Source organism: Mustela nivalis, assembly GCF_964662115.1.
Source record: "Mustela nivalis genome assembly, chromosome: 1".
NCBI lineage: Eukaryota > Metazoa > Chordata > Mammalia > Carnivora > Mustelidae > Mustela > Mustela nivalis.
This window is the reverse complement of record NC_139020.1, coordinates 78,627,562-78,647,155: the sequence shown is the minus strand read 5'-3', so window position 1 is coordinate 78,647,155 and position 19,594 is coordinate 78,627,562. Positions and strand designations below refer to the sequence as shown.

The 19,594-nt window shown below is 35.9% G+C and overlaps 1 long non-coding RNA gene across 6 annotated transcripts in view; it reads right to left on the bottom strand.

The window, feature by feature from the left end:
* LOC309871013 overlaps positions 1–19,594 on the bottom strand; it is a 192,067-nt gene that overhangs the window by 64,054 nt on the left and 108,419 nt on the right. For 2 of the 6 annotated variants that reach the window (XR_014314943.1, XR_014314944.1), the window contains exon 3: positions 11,659–11,825. The exons of the other annotated variants lie outside the window; for them this stretch is intronic. This is a non-coding gene — a long non-coding RNA (uncharacterized lncRNA). The remainder of the gene's footprint in view (positions 1–11,658; positions 11,826–19,594) is intronic. 6 annotated transcript variants of the gene reach the window in all.

The following is a 19,594-nucleotide window of genomic DNA, read 5'->3' as shown; positions in this document are numbered from 1 at the left end:
TCAAGTGTATTTTTATCTTTCTGTTTTAGATATTTTCCTATTGATTTATAAATAATTAATTGACAGTTGTACAACTCTGAAGAAAGGTTTTACCTAACATAGTAACTAGAATATAAGTTGTCTATTAGAAACTTTTCAAATATTCCCATTGTACAATTGAGTGGTACGGTATAATTTAATATTTTTCTCTCCACTGGATATTTATTTCCAACTGAGCAGAGGGATAGAACTACATAAGGTAGACATTAAAATATAATCCTAATTTAGGAAGCCAGGCAGAAAGAGGACATTAACTTTCTCACAGAAGGATTTTTCAACCCTGGGGTGATATTTCTTTTTGGAGTCTTACAAGATGGGCATTTGCTTCAAGAACAGGGTTCCACGGAGCTGTAAGATTTACTAATGTGTCCTTAAGAACTAACACCCAGAGTACCAGCTGGCTGGGAAAATGTGACTCCTGGTGTCTTTCTGGAAAACAAAAGCAAAAATAACTAAAAAATATGACCTATTGTTAAACAATACTTTGAATATATCTGACTCAAAATGCTTATCAAATTCAAGGTTGTGTCAGTAGGAAGACTGTAGAAGGTAATGAGTCATTTCAAAGACAGCAATTCCTCCTCATTGACAACAGAATGAAAGCCATCCAAAACTGCCAGGTAACTGCCTTGCCTTGACATCCAAAACACAAGTGGCCTGCAGGCAGAAGAGATGAGTGATGTTGAAGATGACAACCACTGACATCATAAGGCTTATTAAAAGTCAAAAAAGCCAGCCAAGAAGCTGTCACTTAAACACAGCCATCGGATGGCAGATTTTGAGTTCAATCATTTTTTTAAGTTTTTAAAAATCTTTTAGGTACAAAGACGTCTTGTCTCTTAAATTTTTAATTTTGTCCCTGAAAGTTTTCCCGGAGGGCAAGGGAGCTGGGATATGTAGATACCAACTCTAGTCAGAAATTTACTGAAGGCTACGTGGGGAAGGGGTGATAGTGTTATTATCATGGCACTCTAAGCCTTCCTCAGGAGACACAGAGGTTCCAAGGTGGACTCTGAGGCAAGAGAGAAGGCCCGCGGGTTGTTGATTAGAGTCCTACTAAAGGTGTTACCCAGTAACTGAACAGGAGTCTCCTATATTCTAGCAGTGCCTCAAGTACACCAATTAAGTATCTTTAACTTCTTCATATCCATTGATTTCTTTTATTTCATTTAACCTCTGTCTACATGGGATAACATTTCAGTCAGAGAGGAAGCTGAGTCTTAGACTCATGAATTTTTGAAGGAGTCAGAGGCTCCTCTAGCAATAATTCAGACAAAAGGCAGTGATGGTCTGAATTACAGTAGTAATAAGTATAGTGACAAACAGATCTGAAAGATATTTAAGAAGTCGACTTTGTAGGCCCTGGTGATTATTTAGATGCCAGTAGAAAGGACAAGGAATAATTGGAACTTCTGGCTTGGGCAACTGAATGGGTGCTGTGCTACTTGCTGAAGACTGAAAACTGAGGAAAAAGATGCAGCTGTTATGTGTATCGGCCACTCCCTAGAAACTGGTATTTTCATAATAACACTTATAATTGTTTCGAATTACCTCACGGTCCTTTACTTTGCCACCAATTACTATAATATACATTTTACAGGTGAAAAACTCAAGGCTTAAAGAAATTAAATGACTTTCCCATGATCTCATACATCATAAATGGAAACATCAGGACTGGTGCAAGATCTTATGTTTCTAACCCCAATGCTTATTGCATTCTGCCTCTCCCTTCCCTGGAAGCTGCATTAACTCTTAAGAACCACAGGGATACTATCTTTAGCAGTATTATCAGTGATTACTAAATGATGTTCTGATGACCTGAAAGAGATGATATTGCCTTCCAAGCTATTCAACCCACTCATCCAGCAAGGCAATTTCAGTCTCCCAGAGCTTTATGTCTTTATGGGGATCTTATTTTTAAAAAGGACAACCTTGAAATAGTTTTCCTACCTTTCTCTTAAAAGTGTTCCACAATGACATTAGAAAGAGGTATTTATTTCAAAAGGAATAAACATTCAGAAGTAGGTCCTTATGAGATAATAAAATCATCATATTCTTATGATATTTACATGGCAAAAATATCATGGAGTCTATTTTCTGAATATAGGTATATTATTTACCATGGCTACTTTAATGTATTACTTTATTTTCTGTAACTATTTTCCCTGTATTACTGTCTTAGCTTCATAGAGGTTTTCTGAGAAGAGTAACCCCTTTTAAAAAAATTACTACTGATAAGTAATGAAAAGAACACTCTCAATCTATTTTCTTCCATATATGTTTATTAAAATTTGGGACCCACTACAAATTATCTATACCAAAATCTAGCATAAGAAGATTCTGGAAAGATGGGATAGCAACAAGCATGAATAAAAACAGACTGGAGAACCATACTAAATAAGCCATGAAAAACATTACTGACACACTTCCCTCATGAAGCTCAAAATATTAAGCAGAATAAGACAAACTTAATCTCACAAAACAAACTGAGGGTTGCTGGGGGGAGGGGGTTTGGGAGAAGGGGGTGGGATTATGGACATTGGGGAGGGTATGTTATTTGGTGAGTGCTGTGAAGTGTGTAAACCTGGTGATTCACAGACCTGTACCCCTGGGGATAAAAATATATGTTTATAAAAAATAAAAAATTAAAAAAAAAAAAGAATAAGACAAACTATAACCACAAGACTTGATGGCATTAACACTTGAACAAGAAAAAGCAGAAGAAAAAGGCAGGGAATCTGATGGATCTAAGAATAAGAAAACCCCACAAGAGCTAACAGCTTATCACTGGAAAGCATATCAAGCTGATTTGGAAATAAGAGTTAAAACCAGGAGAGGTTTTCCTCAATTCAATATTGGATGAATAAAAGGATTCCATGAGGGGAACTAAAAAGATTGAGAGGTTTAGCTCCCAGAGCCTGGGTACTCTTGAAACCAACTTGTCATGGCTCTTTTTTAGGAAAGAGTCTACATTGAGGAGAAACTGCTGGAAGTAGTTTCAAAATCAAGCAGGGTATATGAAACAGAGATGAAGAAAATAGAAGGTCTAGGTAAAGTGGGGAAGGGGAAGAGAGCCAGGACATCTCAAAAAGTAAGAGTCCATCCTTTGGAAAACTACGCAAAAATAAGAGATGAGAGAACACTGTGAAAGGAGAAAAGCTATTTGAGCAACGACCCCTACAAAAATCACAGGGAGACAAATTTCACATTAAAATGTGAATGATGAGCCTGGAAAGCTTGTCCAACCATAGAGTGAAGAAGTTATCAAAAACTTGTAAGGTCATGACAAAAGGACTCAGGAGCCCACTTGATCGTGGAGCACTGAGCACCTTCTAACTCCAAAAAAAGACAAAAGTTGACATTACATGCCTTTTGATGAAGGAACACACCAGGACCTAGAGTCTTGCCAAAGGGATTCAATCTGAGCTCAGTCAATGGATTGAACTCCAGGTACCAGTTACCATTTTACAAGGACAGAGGTATAGGATGATGTTGACCATGAAAAGGATATCAGCCAAATCCTGATAGCAGAAAACTTTACTGTCAAATATCCTGAGGTTTTTTTTACTACCTACGATGTAAGTGGGAGTTGGAAAGACACAAAATGAAAAACCTGCAAGTTAAAAGAGACTTTAAAGACATTTCAAGTAAAATTTTAAAGAAGCAAGACTAAACTATACCTTTTAGGAATTCACACTTGGGTAAGAAAACTACAAAGAAAAGAAGGAAGTGGTCATTTTAGGAGTTGGGATAAATGTTTTCAAAGTCTTTTTTAATTTATAGTTTTTTCATTTTATTTCCCTCAAACTCCCACTTACATAGTATGTAGTAAAAGACTCAGGACATTTGACTAGTAAAGTTGCAATCACTTTTGAGGGACTGCATACATGAGGGAACTTCTGGGGAAGCTAACAAAGTTCCATTCCTTGACTTGCTACAGATTACACAGTGCTTGCCTTAAATACATCAATAAACTATCCATCTGTTTTTGAAGAGTTTCTATATCTGTGTTTTACTTTTAATTAAAATGGTCATGTTGCACTTTGTAACCCCCATCACCTTCACCCATTCCATGACCTCCCTCCCCTCTGGCTACCACTACTTTGTTCAGTATAGTTAAGAGTCTGTTTCTTGATTTGTCTCTCTCCCTTTTCTTTTGTTTTGCTTATATATTTTGTTTCTTATGCTTCACATACGAGTAAAATCATATGGTATTTATCTATAAAAAAAATGGTCTTGTAAATAACCAGTAGAACGTATTACTGATGAAGGAGAAAATAACATATTTTGTTATTTTAAGGATTTAAATAAGTTTCATAATGAAACAGTGATTCATCTGCCCCACAGAGACCTCTGTGATTCAAGTTTTGAGATCATTCATTATCTGACATTTGAGAAACACATTAATGAGCAAAAACTCCCCCCCACTGGTGATATCCTGCTTTGTGTTGACATTCCTAGAGCCTGGTATATAGTAAACAGTAATATTCACTGAAATAATCATGGCTGCTTTTCAAATTGCACATTTGGTTTTGAATTTTAAATCATCTTGAAATAGATGCTTGTTCATTTGCCAGCCTCCGTAAGACAACACAACTGTGGCATTAGAAATCTAGCTCATTCTTTGTAATCTCACCATTAATCTGGGGACAGTTCTAACATTTGAAAAAAATAAGTATGAATATTGTTTTCTTACATGAAAATTTTCATAAAAGCAACATTAATTTAAATATTTTAATCTTTTTAAAAGCATAAATAAGTGGAATGGTAGGTAGCATTATATAAATATAATGGCCATGATACTAGACATTTAAGAAATTTTTTTAGTTGGATAATTGGGTGTACAATAGGAGTAATCTTCCAATTATCACCAGAAAAATGCACATAAAGATTTTATAAAGTAGAAAAATAATAACCAACATGAAACTTGCAAGAAAAATAATGTCTACTTATGGCTAGTTTGTTGTTAAAACCTTAGAGTCTGTTTCAGGTATAGATTTATTTTTAATTATGACCTGAGATCATCTTAGTAACTTTCATCATAGTTACTGAACTATTTTATACCCTTTTGTCTCTACTTTGTTCTTTCTCTTTAGAACTCTGATTTCATTTTTTAAAGTGCAAAATCCATCTCTACTTCCTGAATAGGAAAATTACATTTAGATCTTTTTTAAAGGAGAGCTATTCTGAGGTGTTGCATTTACTTTTCAAAATCATTACCTTTGTCATGGATAGAGTAACTTCAGAATAGTCAAAGTCTCTAAAAAGTAAGTGTCCTTGAGTTTTTTCCTTAAGAATTCAAAGCCATTTTTATCCTATGTCCTAGATAATGCCTCCCTGATCAATTCTATCTTGCTCTTTCTGGCATTATTTGTTTCTGAGATTTGACAAATTTATACCATCCCTTCTAGTAGCTTGGCAAATTCCAAAAATTAAAAAAAAAATTGAAGTTTAACTTTATAATCACAGACTTTTCTAGTCCTAAGTGCTAACTTTCCCAGGCAAGAATTTTTTTCATACCCTTATATTTGTAGGTACCACAGAGTATCATCCTAGCAGAACTCAGTAAATAGTGGTCAATTCAGAACAGGCAATAAATTTACTAAATTTATAATTATTAGTTTTAAAATTAAAGCTATTAATTTTACTCACTATTGTAAACTTTAAGTAAACCTGGAACTTAGGAACACATAAATGGTATATGTAGATAATATATTTACTTTGTTTTATTACTTGGCATCATAAACACAGGTGATGGAAGGGAGATAATTCTATAGAGCATTAGAATATATTTAGTGGAAAAATAATTCAGAAGGTCTAGTTTTCCCAATACAAATGGACATAGTAGTCAGAGAGGCAGAGGCCTACAGCCAATATTCACTTAAGGAGAGCATTTAATACAATAGCATCCCTAACAATGACAGAGAAAGAACATTTTCAAGATGCTAAGACCCAGGGCTGCTTATTGGGGCCCTGCACAAATGTCTAACCAAAGAGGTAAAGAGGTTTGGGACTGCTTGCCCTAGTATGTCTTCTGATAGATAAATCATGCCTCTAAGCAACAGCATCCTTGGGGGGGAAGGAGAGGGTGTCTTTCCCTACTGCCACAAAGGTAATCCACCTCCACCTAGGAACCACTAAGTTAAAATATATAGGAGTGGGTCCCCATCACAATTTTTTAAATTTAAATTCAACTAGCCAACATATAGTACATCTTTAGTTTCAGATGTAGAGTTCTGTAATTCATCAGTGAGGTATAACACCCAGTGTTCAACACATCACGTGTCCTCCTTAATGCCCATCACCCAGTTACGCCACCCCACCTCTACCTCCCCTCCAGCAACCCTTAGTTTTGTTCCTATAGTCAAGAGCCTCTCATGGTTTATCTCCCTCTCTGATTTCTTCAGTCCCTTCAATAGCTCAGCTGGTAGATCAGAAGACTGTAGCTGACTCCCTCATCACTTTTTTTTTTTTAATCTCCTGAAGTTGGCATCTGTCTGTCTCAGTCAGTTAAGCAACTGACCCTTGATTTCAGCTCAGGTCATGATCTCAGGCTTGTGAGATTAAGCCCCACATCAGGCTCCAAACTCAGCATGGGGTCTGCTTTGAGTTTTTCTCCTTCTCCCTCTGCCCCTCCTCTCTCTCTTTCTCAAATAAATAAATTAATAAATAAATAGTATTTTAAAAAAAAATCTAATGATTCCTAAGGACGTCCCACAGCTAAGAGAAATTTTAGAAACAATGCTACTTCTTATACCACATCCTTTCAATACTTTGGAGTTAGTGTAGGCTGGGTACATAAAGGAATGGATGAGTATGTTCAGCTGAACCAGGAGTCTTATATTAAAGTGTTTTATCTTCATAATACATGGGTTAAATCTAGGCAGCACAAAACTAATCCAATTACAGTATAAAAATTTAGTCACTCTACAGCATGCTAGATATACATATTATTTAACAGATAATTTGATTTTCCTTCCATGAATTACATAACAAATTGGTCATTCTGACATTGTATAGGAACAACTTGAATCACAATTTACAGAAATTATAATGCTGAGAATAATATAATGTAAGAGAGAAGAAAGAAGACACATAAATTTGAATACTCTTAAGCAGAAGGACTTGGGGGCACATTTTATTTATATAGTCTCAAAGCAGATTGCTGGCTTGAGGAAGATAGACAAGAAGAGAAAAAAAGAAAAAAATTAAGGTTCAACTAATTTAATAAACTATGGCAAAATTAAGTAAGATTTATGTTCCAATGTCATTTAAGAGCAAGAATGGATCTCTCCAGGGAAGCATCACTAATGACCAAAGTTAGGCTTGTGTATAAATATCTCCTACAAATGGTGGTAAAACAAGGGTCCTGAACAAGGTAACAGCATGGAAAAATCAACAGTTTATAGTCAAACACTTTTTTTAAAATTCTAGCTCCGTTACGTATATCTGTTTTACGTTAATCCTATTAATTTCCTTCTTCAAGCTTCAGTTTATTCAACTACATGTCATAGGATTTTGTGTGAAAGACTCACAAAAACTGCCTAATAGTACAGAGTACAGAGCAAACACAAAATAAATACTAACCCTAGGCCAAATTGCTACTCCATAACAGCTTCCATCTCAGGAATACTGAAAGGGAAACCAATTTCCTCTATTCAGCAAAATCAGAGACAGAGAAGATGATGCATGGAGGGTTAGGCTTTGAAACTTTGGAATCAGACAGTTGGGAAAAGAGGGCAATGATTTTCATGTCAAAATTTCAGTTGTAAGCTTACAAACCTCCTTAAAACATTCACTTGCTTCTCACTCCTTTAAACTATAATTTCTGTTATTTAAGAACTGTATTTAAGAACTTTTTTTTTCATTCTCTCTCTTGAACCTACCTCCTCTCTCTTTAGTTTACTGCAGCATCCTTCACTCTACAAATTCATCCACCTTGTAGAAACCTCCTATCCACTGACTTTACAACTGACTAAAAACTCCTTTATGTTATCACTTCTCTCTTTATCCCACTGGGGATCAGGAATCCCTCTCCGGCATCATTCTTTTATATGGGCCATTCATTTTCCTTGCTCCTTTCTCCCTCATCCTTCTCTTTTGGAAAATCTTAATTCTGTTTAATTCAACTCTTGCTTCCCTCTGCAGTGCTGGGAGTGAGTAAAGAGTTGGATACTGTTCTGTTCTGTGCAGTTGAACAGAGCAGGTTAAAGACACACAATTGTGGTCTCCCTTGAAGTCAGCACTACCCTGCAATCTAACTGCATTCTCCTAGTAAATTAACTTCCTTCTTCTCTTGGAAAACTAATTCACACCTTCTTTTCTATACTCAAATTTCCATTATCTCCTCCCTCCTTTCCCACTCTATCTTGATGACCTTGACATCTTATCATGCAGAAAATTAGAAGCAATAGCACAAAATCCTCTCCAGTGCCAAATAAGCTCAACTCCCTGCTTCTGTATCCATATACTCTGCCTTCCGTCCTGTTGCAATAGTATTCTTAACCTTGTGTGTGTGGGTACCTGTGTGTGTGTGCACATGTATGTGCCATGAGACCCTTCAGCAGTCTGGTGAAGCCTTGGATTCTTTTCAGAGTAATGTTATTAAATGCATAAAACACAATGTTTAGGAATACAAAGGAAACCAATTATATTAAAATTCAAATATTAAAATGTTAAAAAAAAAACCTATGGTACAATAACACATGTGTTTTCTTATTAATGCATTATACAAGATGACCTAGTCTAATAACTACCATATCTTAATATAGGGAGGAGAAAAATATTTAAGATATTTCCAATGGTTGTTTTGTGATTTGAAAATATCTACAGTGGTAGTCAATTCTGATTTGCTCATTCAATATTGAAGGAAACATTAAATTTTAGTCAGAGATCAATAAAAATAAAGATGTAGGAGTTTTTTTGCATATTTAAGCTCACAAATTTCCTAATTCTTATCTGTGGGCTTCTTGGAAATCAGTGGATACCAGATTTTAAATCCCAGACAAAGCCAATTATTTCAACTATTTCACTTATACAAAAAATAAATGAGCATATATTGGGTAAAAAGCAATTTCAAGTGATTAAAATCGCTTAAGATTCCCTCACTAAATTTCAATCACTTGAAATTTAGTGAAGCTAAATCATGGAAGTCAATAATAAAAAGACAACTTGCAAATATCTCTATATTTGGAAATCTAAAAGTACTAAATAACTCATGTGTCAAATAATGAATTATAGTAAAAATTAGAAAAGTTTTAAATCTAAATTATAATAAAATTATAACAAAAAATGAAATATCCAAATTTTTGTGATGTAGATAAAGAAATGTTAAAGGATATTTATAGCTTTTAATTTAAATGCAAAATCAGAAAGGAAAGGTTAAAAATTAATGAATCAAGTATACATCTCAAGAAGTAAGAAAAAGAAAAACAATATAAACTCAAAGAAAGTAGAAGAGTGAAGGAGCAGAAATTAATGAAATAAACAAATATACACTTAAAGCCACAACTGATTCTTTGAAAAGAGTAACCTGTTATGTAAAACTCTTGGAAGAATAATCAGGAAAATCTAGAGACAACACATATCACCCAAGGAACATTACTATAGATCCTACAAACAATTAAAATATATATGAGCATGTTATAACTTTACACTGATAAAATATTGAAAATTTATGTGGTATGGACACAAATGTAATGAACACTTACCAATATGAACAAAGAAGATATCCATAATTAAAAACCTCCTAAAGAAAACTCCAGGCCAAGGTGGCTTCCCTGGTGAATTTTTCCAAGAACTTAAGGAAGATTGTCCAACCCCGCCCATGCACATACACACAAAAATCCTTAAAAAGATATTAACTAATCATATTCAATAAACACAAAATAAATAAAACATAATAGTTAAGGTCATAATAATCGGGGCTGTTTTAACACTTAAAAAATAGCATAACAAAATGAGGAGAAAAAAATGTGATCTTGATGCAGGAAAAAAGTTTCATAAGATCTGACATCTGTTTTAATAATTTAAAAATAGCAAGTAGGAGCTTCTTTAATATGATTTTTTTAATGGGCAACAAAAATAATCTAAAAAATATAAAATTTGTCTAAGTTAATGAATATAAGATACTCATAAAAGAATTTTTTTCAGAATACTAGCAGCTACAATTTAGAAAATGACCTGTACAAAATAGTATCACTCAAAATAGCATCAATAAATATCAAATAGGCCCTTCTGGGTGAGGGGAAGCCTAAAGCTCCAGAGGAGAAATGAGTAGGAGCAGACAGGAGGAGCAGGGATGGCATTTAAGACAGCCGCGCAAGGGAAGCTGGAATTCTTTGATAAGAAAGTGCCACAGACTATCTAACCAAATGTGGGGAAGGGCTGCCGGTACTGCAAAGATGGTGGCAGCTCTGGTAGTGCTTCTACTGATGTTTTATGTTACATTTCAAACACTGGAAATAAAAATGAATTCAAGTTGAGGAAATCAATTTGCAGGATCAGAATTATACACAGCTGCATGTTCTACAAAATCTCCCAGATCAAAAGAAGCATTTTTTAAAATAAATGTCTAGTTTATTTAGCTTCAACATAAATACAATAAAGTTGATTCCTTCCTTTATATATGAGTTTTAACAAACATATTCAGTCATGCAACCAAGACTACAGCCAAGATAGAGACTATGGTTATCACCCTCAAATTTCTCTTGTGCCACTTTGTGGTTGGTCTCGTCCTCTCCTCCCTAGCCTTTGGCGATGATTATTGATATGTTTCACAGTTTTGTCTTTTACAGAACAGTATGTCTTTACGTGTCGCTTTGCTTCCAGAAATATCTTTTAAAAGAATACAGGTACTGAGGTGCCTAAGCGACACAGTTGGTTAAGCATCCAACTCTTTCAGCTCAGGTCATGATCTCAGGGTCATGAAATAAAGTCTAGAGCCCATGCTGGACTTGGAGTCTGCTTAAGATTCCCTCTCTTCCACACCCTCTGCCCCTCCTTCCACACTTCCAGCTCCACAAGTGCACGCATGGGCTTTCTCAATATATTAAAAAAAATTTTTTTAAGAATATAGCATTAAGGAGGTCACATGATGTGATGAGCACTGGCTATTATAAGCAACTAATGAACACTACATCAAAAACTAATGATGTACTATATGTTGGCTAATCAAATTTTTTTAAAAAGAATATAAGTATTTATAAAACACTTGGAAATTTGCTCACTACGACAGCATTTTACTATGGAAATTTCTGATAACTTCATATTTGAAGCAAAATTTTAAGGAAAAATTCTATGTACAGTATAGTCATATGTATTAAAACAGACAAAATATTAAACACAGATGAAAATACAGTAGTCCCCTTTTTTTGGAATATATTCCAAGACCCCAGCAGACATCTGAAACTGCAGATAGTACCAAACCCTATATATACTATATTTTTTTCCTATGCACACATACCTGTGATAAAGCTTGATTTATAAATTAGGTATAATGAGAGATGAACAGCAATAACTACTGACAAAAATAGAACAATTACAACAACACAGTATAATTAAAGTTATGTGACTAGGGTCTTTCTCTCTCTCAAAATATGTTAACTATTCTGCACTCACCCTTCTTGTGATGATGTAGGCTATAAAATGCTGATGTGATGAGATAAAGAGAGGTGAATGATGCTGGCAGTGTGACGGAGGATTAGGTTACTACTGACCTTCTGATGATCTGATTCATCAGGAGGAACATATGCTTCCAGATCATTTTTGACTGCTGGTAACTGAAACTGCAGAAAATAAAACCACAGGTAAGTGGGGACCACTGTATATGAAAATAAGTGTAAGAGCATTTATATAGTCTCTTCTGTGTGCCAGATACTTCACTAAATACTTGAACATGTATTAAACCATTTCATCCCCAATCACTTTCTTAAAAGATTTATTTATTTATTTTATAGAGAGCAAGGGGTGGGGGAGGAGCAGAGAAAGGAGAGAGAACCCCAAGCAGACTCCCCACTGATCATAGAGTTCGAGGCAGGGCTCAATCTCAGGACCCTGAGATCATGACCTGAGCCGAGATCACGAGCCGAAATCAAAGGTCAGTTGCTTAACTGACTGAACCACCTAGGTTCCTCCATCCCCAGCTATTTTATTATTTTTGCACATAAGCACTCATTTAATCCCACAACACTATAATCCATATAGTGTTATATAATCCATATTATATAATTATATATATATATTATGATCTAATATATTAAAGTATATGTAATATATAATACTTTTATTTATAACATTTTATTATATAATATATTATAAATAACAATTTTATATATAATATATATATTTTTATAAATAGAAGTATTATATAATCCATATTATAACACCATAATCCAAATTATATGGATAAGGAAATTGGGGCTCAGACAGAGAAATTTACCAAGGCAAATTTATCAAATGACTGGTAAGTGGCAGAACTGCTTAGCAGACAAGTTGTTTCTATATCTAGTCTCTAAAAACAAAACAAAACAATACATCAACAACAACAAAAACTCAAAAACTGAAGAAAAGAGAATATAAAGTTCAAGCAAAATAGATTGGGTCCTAACACTCTGGAGACTGAGAATGATTAGTCATGCGTCTATGTACACACACTAGCAAATTAAGATTAATCAAATCAAAGCACTGTATCTGGAAAGGATCTTGGCAGCTATCACATCAAATTCTCTTACTTTATCCCTGGAGAAATTGAGGTCCAGAGACAAGCAAAAAATTTGTCCAGTATAACTAGGCAAATTTATGATTTACATGGCATTAAAATAAGGCATTCTCTTCTGCACTCTTTCAAAATATCCTTCATCACTTTGAAGTAGTTACTCCATGCTAGCTGCCTATCATGTACAGAGCACTCTTCTGAAAACCCTCATGTCTTCATGCTCCCAGACCTCTTCTGAACAAAGTTGACGAGATGTGTCACACATAGGTGATTATGGCTTATTCCACATGGCCTTGCTTGTAGTCCAGGATCTTCGCAGGACCAAAGCAGACTGTGAGGTGTTTATTATGAGAGCTGATCCCGGTGGATTACTCTCTACTCAAGAGTGACTGGAATATCTTGGGGGGAATTTAAGTGAGAGAAACAGACACAGCTGACAGGTATAAATGCAAAGGGAAACAGAAAAAGCAGAAGTGTGGAGGCACTAGATTCTCTTGCATAAGCCAAGGACTTAAGATCCTAATAGGAACTGGTATCAGAATAAAATGAAATAAGAATATAGGAAGCAAAGATGAAAGAGCCAAGTCACTAGTCCTAGACTGCCCTGCGGTCAACACAATGACTTTTATGTTACGAGACCAGGGTGCTTAAAGTGCACACCTAGTCTAGCAGCATCAGAATCACTTGAGAACTGGTTAGAAGTACAAATTCTCAGGGCCCTCACCGATTTACTCAGTGGGGTCCAGCAAACTGTGTTTTTGGTTTTGGTTTTGTTTTTTTTTTAAAGATTTTATTTATTTATTTGAAACAGAGAGAGAGAGAGAGATCACAAGTAGGCAGAGAGGCAGGCAGAGAGGGAGAAGCAGGCTTCCCACTGAGCAGAGAGCCCGATGCGGGCCTCGATCCCAGGACCCTGATATCATGACCTGAACCGAAGGCAGAGGCTTAACCCACTGAGCCACCCAGGTGCCCAGAAAACTGTGTTTTTAATAAGCACCCCAGATGATTCTGATGAACCATAAAGTTCAAGAACCATAGCACTAGGTCAGCGACTATACCCTAAATGCTGGTCTGAATGATGTTCCATTTCCTTACTTTCTTAATTTCCCTAAAACCTTTAAAATAAAGTCCTATGTCCTGGGGTGATCCTGCAGTTTTTGTTCCTTGCAGCAATCTAATTAACACTCAGCTTCAAGTGTTGGAGAACTGTATATAATTAATTTTAACGAATTGTTTGAGCTTTAGTTATTCAAATTATGCTCTCTTCTGCATATTAATTTCTTCTTTCATTCATTAATTCAGTAAATATTTATCGATTGCTTGCCATGCGCTAGACAGTACACAGCAGTGAACATACAAAAATTCCTGCCTTCATAGAACTTAGACTATGAGGAGAAGAAACAAAATAAACTGATACATAAACCAAACAGATGAGATAAGTATGGAAAAAAAGAAGCAGCAGGGAAGGTGATAAGGAGTGGAGAACAGGATTTGTGATTTTATTTTTTTTTAAGATTTTATTTATTTATTTGACAGAGAGAAATCACAAGTAGATGGAGAGGCAGGGAGAGAGAGAGAGAGAGAGAGAAGCAGGCTCTCTGCTGAGCAGAGAGCCCGATGCGGGACTCCATCTCAGGACCCTGAGATCATGACCTGAGCCAAAGGCAGCGGCTTAACCCACTGAGCCACCCAGGCACCCCGTTTTTGTGATTTTAAAAGGGGTGGACAGGAGGGCATCTCTAAGGTGACATTTGAACAAACACCTGAGGGCTATATGGGAGTAAACCTTGTGAATATTTGGGGGAGGGGAGATTTTAGAGGTTTGTAGGAACAGCAAGGAGGCCAAGCATGGCTGGAGTTAAAGGAGTGATGAGAGATGCGGCAGACAAAGCCAGAGAGACCAACAGGAGACTAGACGATTTAAGAGTTTATTATAAGGGACTGTAAAGATTTGGGGTTCATTCACTAGTTTTGTAAGGCATGGGTATTATATTTCTCCAGTCACACAAGCTTTGGGGTTCTTTATTTGATAGGAATAAACCACCTACCTCGTTAACCAATATGTGAAGTACGTTTGCACCATCTGGGAAGGCCAGAATGACTTAGCAGCTTTACGATCATAATTCCTGGCTGGCTCTGAAGAGAGTAATACCAACAAAGGAGTCTAAAAGGGAGAACCACAAAATAAGTCTCTTATGGTGCTCTGGAGATAGATGAATTCTGCACAGCAATTTGAATAAAGTGACCTTTCCTGAGGTGAAAATGACTCCACAGAAAAAACAATTCCCTTTGGGATGGTTCATCTTCAGGCTGGGAGGATGCCTGTGGTACTTTCTGAAACCTTTTGTTGCCAAGCACACAGAAAGTTCTGTGAAAATGTTCAGCTTGACACATCTCTAAGACCTAAATCCATTTGACCAGATGTACCTAGAGACAGGAGTGATTCTAAATAGTACATTCCTCTGTTGTACATGTTCCGTTCATTAGGGGGTCAGCAATGAATACAACAAACAGCATTCCCAGCCACATGGAGCTCACACTACAGGATAGGGAAGCAGAAAATAACACATAAACCATAAGCAGGCAAATTTCAGCTAATCATAAGTGGTATGAAAAGGGAAGCTGGGCAAAGAGTGACCTGTAGAGGTTGTGGATTTCTACATTGGATTAACTGGTCAGGGTAGCACTTTCTGAAGAGATGACATCTAAGTTAAAAGCTAGCAGATGAGGAGCCAGCCTTGCAAAGATCTGGGAGCCAAGAATAATATTCGAATGGTTTATGATCCACAATAATCCTTAACATTTATATTTTGATCTGTGGCTTTCACTTCTGTTTCACCTACACTAATTTGATTTTTTTATCCTCAGTATATAATACTGTATACAATGTACAGTTAATATTATTTGACCTATTTTGCAGGTGAAGAAACTAGGTTTCAGAGAGGTCTAAGGGCTTGCCAAGGACGGGTCGGTAGATGGGCCTTGGCAGGCATTCCTTCCTGACCCAGTTTGTTGCTACTGTGATTCCAAAGAAAATGAATATTCTCAAGTTGAATAACACCAATGTCACATAAAGGACAGAAAACAAGAACAAAATTACACTTAGGTTTCAGTCATTTGTACAAGATAAAAGATAAGTAATTCACCTGTAATATTTTAGCTATATTTTTTAATTGCTCTTTATCTTTTACTTAAGAGTTTTAATTTTGGTCATCTAGGTTTGAGGGGTAATAGTGCTCTCTTAAACTGCCTTAATTTGGGGATCCCTGAGTGGCTCAGTCAATTAAGCATCTGCCTTCAGCTCAGGTTATGATCTCAGGGTCCTGGGATGGCGCCCCGCATCAGGATCCCTGCTCAGCAGGGAGACTGCTTCTCCCTCTCCTTCTCCCTCCATGTGTGCTTTCTCACCCTCTCTCAAATGAATAAATCCTTAAAAAAAATTTTTTTAACTGCTTTAATTTGCATTTCCTTCTAATTTAAACAATAGATACTTAAATATTGTGCACTGGATGCTGAAGGATTTAATAAGATTCAAAAAAAAAAACAAAGCTATAACCTACACAAATTTCTGCTACATTTTGACCTTCCTTACATGCATGGATTTTCAGAATAAATCCATGTACAGTTTCCAAATCTTGGGTTACCAGGGCAAGAATATATTTGACCAGAGGAGATCATTAAAGTTAAAAGTTTTGAAAAATATGCTCTACTATTGATATTAGTATTAAGTATTAAGATTAGATTAGTATTAAGATCTGTACAATGGTAAGATTTTCTTCAATTCCTTGAGGTGTATATCACAGGAAGACTATTTTCTGAGCATTCTTTTGTTCCCTGGCATTCTGACATCAACAGTATAAATAACAAGATTTTTTTTCTAGCTATTCTAGAAATGTATAGTTCTCTTTGTTATTTTACAATGATAAATTTCAGGAAATAAATTTAAGAAATATTCTTGTCATCTTTTCATGAGAAGGGAAATTCTTTCTCTGTTTCATGGATTTCAGAGGACTACAATTATAAGTTCAGATACTATGCACTACAATTAAGTGAGAAATACTTCAAATTTACTGAAACATAGTATTTTGAAATTATAGGACAAAATGTTATCTTATTTAACATTAAAGCTGATTTTACCATAGTGCTCTGTATCAGTACACAACAATAGGCTATTTGAAAGTCACAGCACATGGCAGGAAAACTCTAGAGGGGTAATGACAAACACTGGTAGTGCTAAAGTCAAATAGTTGTGATAAGTAACAGTATTACAGTAAGAGAGAGCACGTGCCAGCAGTTGTAGTATACAAGGTACCAAGCTAAGCACTCTGCTTACTTTATCTTATTTAATCCTAACAACAATTCTATAACATAGGGATTTATAGAATTATTGTATCAATTTTATATAGGAAGAAAATGACTAGCAAAAGATTAAGCAACTTGCCCGAGATCACACAGCTTTGGGCCATAGAGCCAGATACCATGCAGGGGAACCTGGTACTGAAGCTGTCCTCTATTGTAATTGTATAGTAAATCTATTAACCATCTATGGCATGTTTATATACTAGTGCAGCATTGATATTCTACAAAATACTAGTGAAGGTAAATGGTATTTCTTTTATTATTATTATTATTATTTTATTTATTTGACAGAGAAAGCACAAGCAGAGGGAGTGGCAGGTGAAGGGAGAGGGAGAAGCAGGCTCCAGCTGATCAGGGAGCCCAATGCCAGACTCGATCCCAAGACCCTGGGATCATAACCTAAGCTAAAGGCAGACACTTAACTGACTGAGCCACTCAGACACCCAATGGTATTTTTTTTTACTATTTTATTTATTTATCTGAGAGAGAGCAAGCATGAGGGGGGAAGGTCAGAGGGAAAAGCAGACCCCCCACTGAGCAGGGAGCCTGATGCAAGACTCAATCCCAGGACTCCAGGATCATGACCTGAGTTAAACGTAGACGCTTAACCAACTGAGCCACCCAGGCGCCCCAATGGTATTTCTTATTAAAAAGATCCCATGGTCAAATGATCTGTAGAAACCCTGCATATTAAAATCTCTTTTTGAAGATTTAGTTGTACCTTATCATATGGAGGCCCAAAGAATTCCTGCAGCAAACAATTCTGTTTAACCAGCATTTTCCAAATGTGTGTGAGTATGTGTGTGTGAGTGTGTGTGTGTGTGTGTGTGTGTGTGTGTGTGTGTGTGTATGCATTGTAACACTTCATGAATTTTTAGTGGAACATGTTTGGGAAACACAACACTCTTAGATTTTTTTTTTTTTAACCAATATTCTAGTATGTCAGATAGACTCAGGATAGGTATTGAAATTCAATTAAAAACCTGCCATTAAAAAAAAAACTATGGAAAATTTCTAATAGCTTTTCACCTATAGCTATTGTCCCTATATGACCCCCTCACTTCCCATTTACCAACATGTCAGACATATGAACATATAATACTCCATAGGATGTCTGCAAAATTGGAAAATGCAGGACAAACGTTGTTAAACAATGTTAGTTTGATTTTCAAATATCCTGCTCAATATATTTTCAGATGGTATACTTCTAAAATTAAAGATATGAGTCTAGTTGTTCATCCAGTATTCACAGACTTTGGATTCCCTATATAACTATTATGTATCAGCTTACTCTAAACTGAGAATTACTGCTAATCAAGAAAACATGGAAAAACAAGTAGTTTTATCAAAGTAAAACTTCCCCCAGTTTGTATTAAAAAGCTATCCATGGCAAGAAGTAGTCCAAAAAATGTTGATCCTCCTTGTTAGGCATGATTCAGAGCACATCTTTGTACCTCATTCTCTTTCTCGCCATTGCATCCACTCTGTATCTGCCAGGAGTGTCTTCATAGACTATCACTTCAGTTATAGGCTTTCAGGTCCTGTGTAACCAAATCAACATCTCTCAAAGTGAACTGCACAGAGTTCAAGTCCTCAAAATGTACTTGCTATTTTAACAATGAAAAAGTTTCCACTCAAGAAAGTTAGAATTATCCTGGATTAAACAAAATTAAACTGGCTCCTTTACTGTAAGATCTGTGAATTATGAATCTATAAAAGGATATATTGTGCAGAGTTTCTGAAATTTGTCTGACTATGAAGATCAGTTATCAAAGAGTCTCTCGTAGTCCCAGAATTTTTTAGAAGTCGTTTGAAGAATTGCGGATCCAAAATAAGAAAAGTAAGTTCTTGTGCCTAGCTTCAAGGTCATAATTATTTGGCTTCATCCTATTCTGTTCAACCTTATTTCCCAACACTCTCCTTAATAAATCCTTCATTAAACCTCTCTCTTTACTCTATCCCAAATGTGCTACACTTATTTCTACTTTATTTATTCACTAAATATTTATTGGGTATCTATTATATATTATGCAGTATGAAACACAATCCCTGCCTTCCAATGAGAGACAGACAAACAGGCAGGATTTGCAGATAAAAATGAGCATAACAAATAACACGGAGGACATGGGGAGTTAGAGAGAAGAAGGGAGTTGAGGGAAATTGGAGGGGGAGATGAACCATGAGAGACTATGCACTCTGAAAAACAATCTGAGGGTTTTGAAGGGGCGGGGGGTGGGAAGGTGGGGGAGCCTGGTGGTGGGTATTATGGAGGGCACGTATTACATGGAGCACTGGGTGTGGTGCATAAACAATGAATTCTGTTACACTGAAGAGAAATTAAATTTAAAAAAATGAGTGCTCTACTGTTGGTGGCAACTGCAAACTGGTGCAAACTCTGGAAAACAGTATGGAGGTTCCTCAAAAAGTTGAAAATAAAACTACCCTATGACCTGTACTACTAGGTATTTATCCAAATGACAC